Consider the following 7274-nt stretch of genomic DNA (forward strand, 5'->3'; position numbering starts at 1 on the left):
AAACAAAGCTCGAGTCCTTTTATTGATTACAGACGTATTGGTATCAATTCTAATCTAATATTTTGTTGTAGCTGATAAATTATTTAGAAAAACATTGAATCAGTTTATCTTGTTTGTCAAAAGTTATTTTGTCAAAAAAAACGATAACTGAATATCATTTATAAACAAATATAAGACTCAAGCTTTTGTTTACATAACAATGGCTTTTCCCTCTGTATCTTGAATGTAACTTGATTTCTAACTTTTAAATTTTGGTGAAGTATTCAAGACGCACAAGTAAACCATTGTATGCATAAAAATTAAATGCTGATCCAAAATTGTGTCTTGGTATCTTTAACAGTTCTTTCCATTACTTATATTGTCTGCAAGTGTGTTGAAAAAAAATGATATTAAACGTTTAGAGGGTTTTTTTATGATAGAAACCTGAAATGTTGTATAATCCTTCTGTATGGAATTCTAATGAATATCTTTCACGATACCGTTTAAAGATTAGCCTATGAAATTTTTTTTGATAAACTTCTTTTCTACAACATTACACGTTAAATAAATAAATAATCCATGGTTAAAGTTTAGGCAAAGAATTAGAACATTTTAGGTGAGCCAATAATCATAAATAAATAATACTTATTTTTCATGTAAACTTCGGACTATAGAATTAAACTCTTAAAGAACCAAACAAGGAAGAATTATTCAATTACATTGTATCTGATTTCGGGGAATTCTTTCTTCCTGCTTCTTTGCTTATATTTATTGAAGGTAACATGTAAATGTCGATTTAAATCCTACATAGACTTCGGACGGTCCTTCGTTAAAGAGATCTGCATTAACACACAAATGGTGTTAAAACGACCATAGAATATGGGTTGTACGAACAGCAATATGCCGGTGGTGCTTTCGCCATCTCCTCCTCCTCCCTCTGTGGCACCACATGTGGTGCATGTACATGTAAAAGAAGAACCCGATGATTATTCCAGCGGTTCCGATTGCATTTACATAGGAACAGATCAGGCAAACGAAACCGTAAGTATAATAAAGTGTTTGTAAAAATATTTTAACCCGAAATTTATTAAGACAAGCGTTAATAGAATGGCCACAACACTAATTCTGTCAGCAAATATTTGTCTAAATTACGTGGATTTGAAATTTAATTGAAATTTAATTTAACTAATTTGAAATTCATGAAGTGAATACAGCTAATGTTGTTGCATTTCATTAGGCATACACTTAAAGAGAAACTGACATAAAGATGTTTTATACACATATACATATATTTGATCATTTTCATGTGTATATAATATTTGAAAGGACTTTAAACTCTAAAAGAAAAAAAAGTAAATTTATGCTTTACAACAACTGTTCCAGAAATACATTATATACACAATTATATCATAGTCTCAGAACTATTAGAGTCTTTATCAATTTTTTCAATGCATGACCATTTTCTTTTGTTAAATTGTTTAGATATATGAAATATAAATATATATAATCCTCGAAAAATCACCCCGCCTCCATTTCTTCGGTGTGCAGCTATTCACACACCAAATAAAAAATATTAGTTTTTTAAAAAAGCATTTGGTATAACAGAAGCTTTTACGTTGACGCTGTTCAATTTTCTGCTTACTGCTGGAGTTGTGCAATTTATAGTAACATTAGCGATTCGCATGTCTACAGTTAGGACTTTGCTTTCCGCAAAGTCCAACTAAAATGAATGAAGTTTCTTCTGGATTATATTTTGAAAATGACTGAAAAATGGATGAAATCAAGTAAACCACGCTTTAACCCCATTTCCTAAATGTAACGAAAATACGTGTAGGTTTATAGTTCCTTCTCAGATATTCGAAAATCTTCCTATTATAGTGTATGTATAAGTTAACATGTAACATTTCATGAAAATAAGGGCAAATCTACTGGTTTGAAAAAAAAACAATATATAAAGATTATGTTCAAAATATATACAGTTTTTTATTACATGTAATTTAAAACAAACATGACAGTTTCACACTTGGTACGTGACGAAATTCTTGCTTTTTAATATGTTTTCGTTTACTTTTTTCTTTTTAAATGTTTCAAACTGCATTTTTGTAAAGCAGTAGCAACATGATTAGTATTTCAAAACCGCATAGAATTTCCTTTATATATATATTTACTTATTTCATCATAAGAATACTGGAAAGATAAAAAGATCAGCTTTGTGTACACTGTATAGGATGCTATTCTTATTTTTTAAATTCATCATTGATACGTGTTTTTATCAATTATATCACAAGGTAAAACTTGAAAATGAATTGGGGGAATACAGGGGATTGGTACCTCAGAATACAATCAATGTGGTCGAAAATAGAGAAAAATATGCACATTTTTTTGATAACTGGTCACCGATTCCGGAGAATCTTGATGAAGAAGGCAACGACCCAGCAGGCCTCTTTCACACCAACTCACTATGAATGAAATAGATACACGAGCACGGGAGGTATATACATCCTCACTTTCGTTTCTTAAAAATAGCTAAGATTTTTTAAATATTGACAGTAGTTGGGCATTTGAATGTCCATTCAAGTTTAAACATTCTTATACGTCGTGAAAACTAGTATAATAAATGAATGTTGGTGAACTATTTGTTTTACGATTTTGATTGGTATCGATTAGTATTCATATGATCATGTCTAGGCTCCTTCAACGTGTGCTAGCAGCTTTGAAAATTTGAAAAATTATCTTCTCAATGGTGTGGCCGGACACGAAAACGAAGGGAAGTTGACCGTCCGAGCAATCGTGATATGGTTAGGGGAACAAAACCCTGATGACTTTGCTGATCGAACTCCATCTCGAGACACTCCTGAGGGGTTCCTTTCTTTACTTTCAAAGAAACAATCACTCTTTGTCACTTTCTTTACCGTACTTTGCAGGCAAATAAGACGTCATTTACCATTAGATTTAACGTTATATTAATATTTATCATAAATTTATCAAAGTGATAAATTTCTTTGTCATAAAAAGAACATAACATACGTGTACATTTAAGTATGTTACGGTTATGCTCTATTTTAAAATATATAAATCCGATTGTTTTATATCAACATTTGTAAAATGAAATTGGCACCATTTCTAACTGGATAATGGTTAAGGGATTTATTTAAGTCAGTTCAGTATGAGAATATGAAATTTAAATACTTCATTATTGTATAAGTTGACAGCAGGTTGATTTTTATCTTATTATCTAATCAAATATTTCTTTACAGAGAGTTTGGCCTCAAATGTGTAAAGGTACCCGGAGTATCAAAAGCCGGGGACTATCAGCCCGGGGATGGAATAAACGATGGGTCATCTGATAAAGATCATAGAGACACTTGGGCAACTGTCTTTATAGACAAGAGGTGGGAAATCGTGCATCCATATTGGGTCTGCAAGAGCTTAGTAGGCTTTAAAGCAGGAGGATGGATAAAACTTGAGGATCACGGGAAATCGGTCCTTAAAAAAGTAAAAGAATCAGTAGGTGTCTTAAGAAAGGCGTTCAAAGAATACTATATTTTCCCAGATCCTCAAGAATTCGTACACAGATGTCACCCTGATGAAGACAAATGGCAACTTAGTAAGACACCAATTCACAGAAAATCATTCTTTCAAATGCCTTACCTATTTCCAACATTTTTCGGATTAGGCTTGAAAATGGTTTCTAAAAAATCTTGCTTATTGAAAAGTACAGACGGAGAAGTGATAATTGAAATTCAGGCACCAATTAAGAACGCCAACACAATTGACTTATGGTATGAACTATATCTGAAAGACGGTAAAGAAGAAATCGGTGAAAACATCAAAGGTTTTCTTGAAGCTGAGAATATTCCAAAATTGGTTGCAATGCTGCGATGTGGCGATGTTTGGCGTTTTAAGATAAGCTTACCAATCAAAGGAACATTTAAACTTTGTTGTTATGGTGGACCCCATAAATCAACACTCTCTAGAATAGCAGAGTTCCGCATTGACAATCACGCTCCGAAAAAACATTTCCACATTCTTCCATTTAACCCCGGGCGTGTTGGATTTGGTCCAGGTCCTGCAGCTACAGAAGCCAGATTTTTTCAGAGAGCAAATCAGAAAATTGCAAGAAGAAGACTGCATGATCCTTTATCGCAGATTGAAGTCGGTCCAATTTTTGACAATACCGTGGAAGACTTTAATAAAGCCTTGGAACATTGTTTTAAGCAAAAAATAAACAAAAATGACAGTGATATTGTTTCTACAATGGCTAAAGTAGAACTACTAACTTTGAAAAACGGTGACCTATTTTTTCACATATTTTTCTTTAATACATATTGCATTTTATTACTTTAACTACAAATATATCTAATCATACCCGAGCAATGACGATGATTAACAATTGATGGCAGTATAATGTATAACGAAAGTTTATGTTAAATAACAATCTTATTACATGCAAAAAACCCCCCATAAATTGAAAGATATTTAAGGGATATTTCTATTCAGTTTGTGAAACAAAACAAAGATATGATGAATGAAAAATTAATCAAAAAATAAATTTAGACTGGTTTGAAATGACTTTTAATTATTAATTAGTTATGAGTATATCATAGTTTTGAAAAAGAGAAATAAAATTTTAATCTGATATAGAAATATCATTTCTTAAACTTTAAACTAATGTACAAAATTATGATTAAAGTATTTGGTTTCTGTAGAAAAAAATATAAAATATATGTTTTGTTATACGCTATTCAACTTTGATAATGATTTTAAAACATGTTGTTTTTTTTACTTTATAGATGCACGTAATGCCGGTCTTCGAGAACATTTTAATGTGACAGAGAAAACTCTAAACAAAATACAGTCGTCCATCTATTCACCTATCCTCACAAAGGAAATTAATACATTGAAAAACCAACTGCAATATTTGAAAAAAGACGAAGAGGAATTATAGTATTTTTCTTCAGTTATGTTCGTTACACGCCTTTGACTTTAATTTTTTTTACGTATCAGAAATTTTCTCTGCAGATGAATGTAAATGCATTTTTTAAAATCTTTCTTTGTCGTTTACATATATAAGTATATATAAGTATTTTAGATTTTAAAGAAAAAAACTGTCTGAATATCAACAAAAAAACTTTAAAAGAAAAAAATGATTGGATTGTTTTTTATCTAAAAATAAAAAGAACATTATTCGTAGATTGCAAACTTTTATTTGTTGCTTAAAGAAGTATAATTATATGTTTATACATCACCATTCTTTAAAAAAGCCTACTCGTTTACAGTATCACATACGATGGATTTGTTCATATCATCCAAAACCCACAATTAAACACTTATTTGAGAAATATACAATGTACAGTGACGTGCAATAGAGCAGATTAAACGGAACACAATCTTGATTCAAACTGGGGAATTGGTTAAAAACGTAGATTGTAAATAGAAAGAGTTGCTTCAGGCATATAAACGACTGAAGTATAAATAAAATATATCAACAAAATGTTATATAAATTTCAAAATTTCATAAACGAAAGAAAAATTACCTTACAACATGACACAAGTAAATTTAACAGTTATAAATCATCGTAAAACTAAATTTTCCATTAAGGAAATTAGTTATCAAATATTCAAATATTTAAAATCCTGCACTCTTTGAAGCTTCGTTAATTTTTATATGATAAATTAAAGTTCAAACTGATGAGTTATGAAATAAAATAAAAGTCAAAATTTCTAATTTTAGTGACTCACTTTTAGATATACATCAAAGCATCAATTAGATAAAAGGGAAAAAAAACTGCACAATATTGTATTGACGATTTATGATAAAGTGGACGAATTTTCATCGATAGCTTGGAGACCTTTACAGACTTGACATTGAAATGTATTAAGCAAACGAATGGCAAAATTTAAACCTTTTGAAGCACTGCATGTTACATGTATTAAAGTGGAACTGCCAATATGAAATAAATCGTTCTTTCATTTCGATTTGTTGGGTAAATCTTTCAAATGTAAACAAATTTTTACCTACTGTAAGTATTTTTACATAAGAAAAAATAAAAAAAAGAAGAAGAAAGTTTCTACTGAAGTTTTAGAGCTTTACATTGGACCATACACGACTTGATGGACATTTGTGGACAAAGGTAAATAAATAGTACATGATTTATATACGTGTTTGATATACATTATATAAAATATATAATTACAATTCTAAAAAACATAACCGTTATTTATAAATAATTATTTTTGTTTTAATGAATGTTACAAATTTCAAGACATTGAAAAAGATAAGAATTATCAAAGACGAAACCAATATAAAAAATCTTGTTTTACTGACTATTAGTATGCGTCAAATATAAAAAAAAAAGTCCAAAAAAATGGGCTTTTTTGGTTGCCATCATGATACAAATGAAAAAAAGTTTAAACCATCAACATAACACAATGTTTTATTCTGAATATGAAGTTTATTTTTGATCGTTTAATATTTTACAAAGGTAAAATAACCATGGATATTGTAGTTGTAATCTAAAATCATCGCAAGACATGTTGACAGAGCTTAACATTTAAAGCGGAAACTAGGAAACTAAAAAACACACTGAAGAAGGTTTTAGAGCGATAGTAAGGTGTTCCTATAAATATCAGGGGACCATAAATTACTTACAAATCTACTGGATGGTTTAGAAAAAAGTCTAAAGAGCTCTCTTTTATGATCGAATTTTCCCAATTTTGTTGACTAAAATGCAACAGTTTGAAATTATAAAAGCAGTCTTGATTGGCTCTAAAATTAACACAAACAGTATACTTTGCAGTGATACTGAAATACTAGTACATTTGTCTACAAAACCTTTTACTGGGTGCCAGATTAATGTTTTATGTAACTTTGGACATGAAATATTTTTTTCATTGAGCTAAAGCTTCGAAAAAAATTTAGAGTTTACGTCAATAATGTTTGTATCCTGATTGAACCTCTTTGATATAGTAATCAATAAGGTGTTCAAATAGATGTCGGAAGACCTTAAATTTTGTACAAGTTTACCAATCCAAGTATTTACTAAGGCATATATCTGAGTAATCTCACTGAAAACAAAAGTCACATCAAATAATTAAGCAAAAATATAATATTTTGATACTAATATCCGACAATAACGTTTTAAACCTATCTACAAACTTTTTAAAGTTTTTTTGACGATTCGCAAATAACAAAGATGAATTAGACATAAAATGCACTAAAGTAGAAAATGAAACGCGTAGGGATAAAAAAAAAAAATGTGTTTTTATTTACTTTTTTTTTTTTTTTTTTTTTT

The 7274-nt window shown here is 29.8% G+C and overlaps 1 pseudogene; it reads left to right on the forward strand.

Annotated features, from left to right (window-relative positions):
- Nucleotides 1–797: 797 nt before the first annotated feature.
- LOC128177235 (uncharacterized) lies at nucleotides 798–5172 on the forward strand (annotated as a pseudogene).
- Nucleotides 5173–7274: the final 2102 nt, after the last annotated feature.

Source organism: Crassostrea angulata, chromosome 3, assembly GCF_025612915.1.
Source record: "Crassostrea angulata isolate pt1a10 chromosome 3, ASM2561291v2, whole genome shotgun sequence".
Classification (NCBI taxonomy): Eukaryota; Metazoa; Mollusca; class Bivalvia; order Ostreida; family Ostreidae; genus Magallana; species Magallana angulata.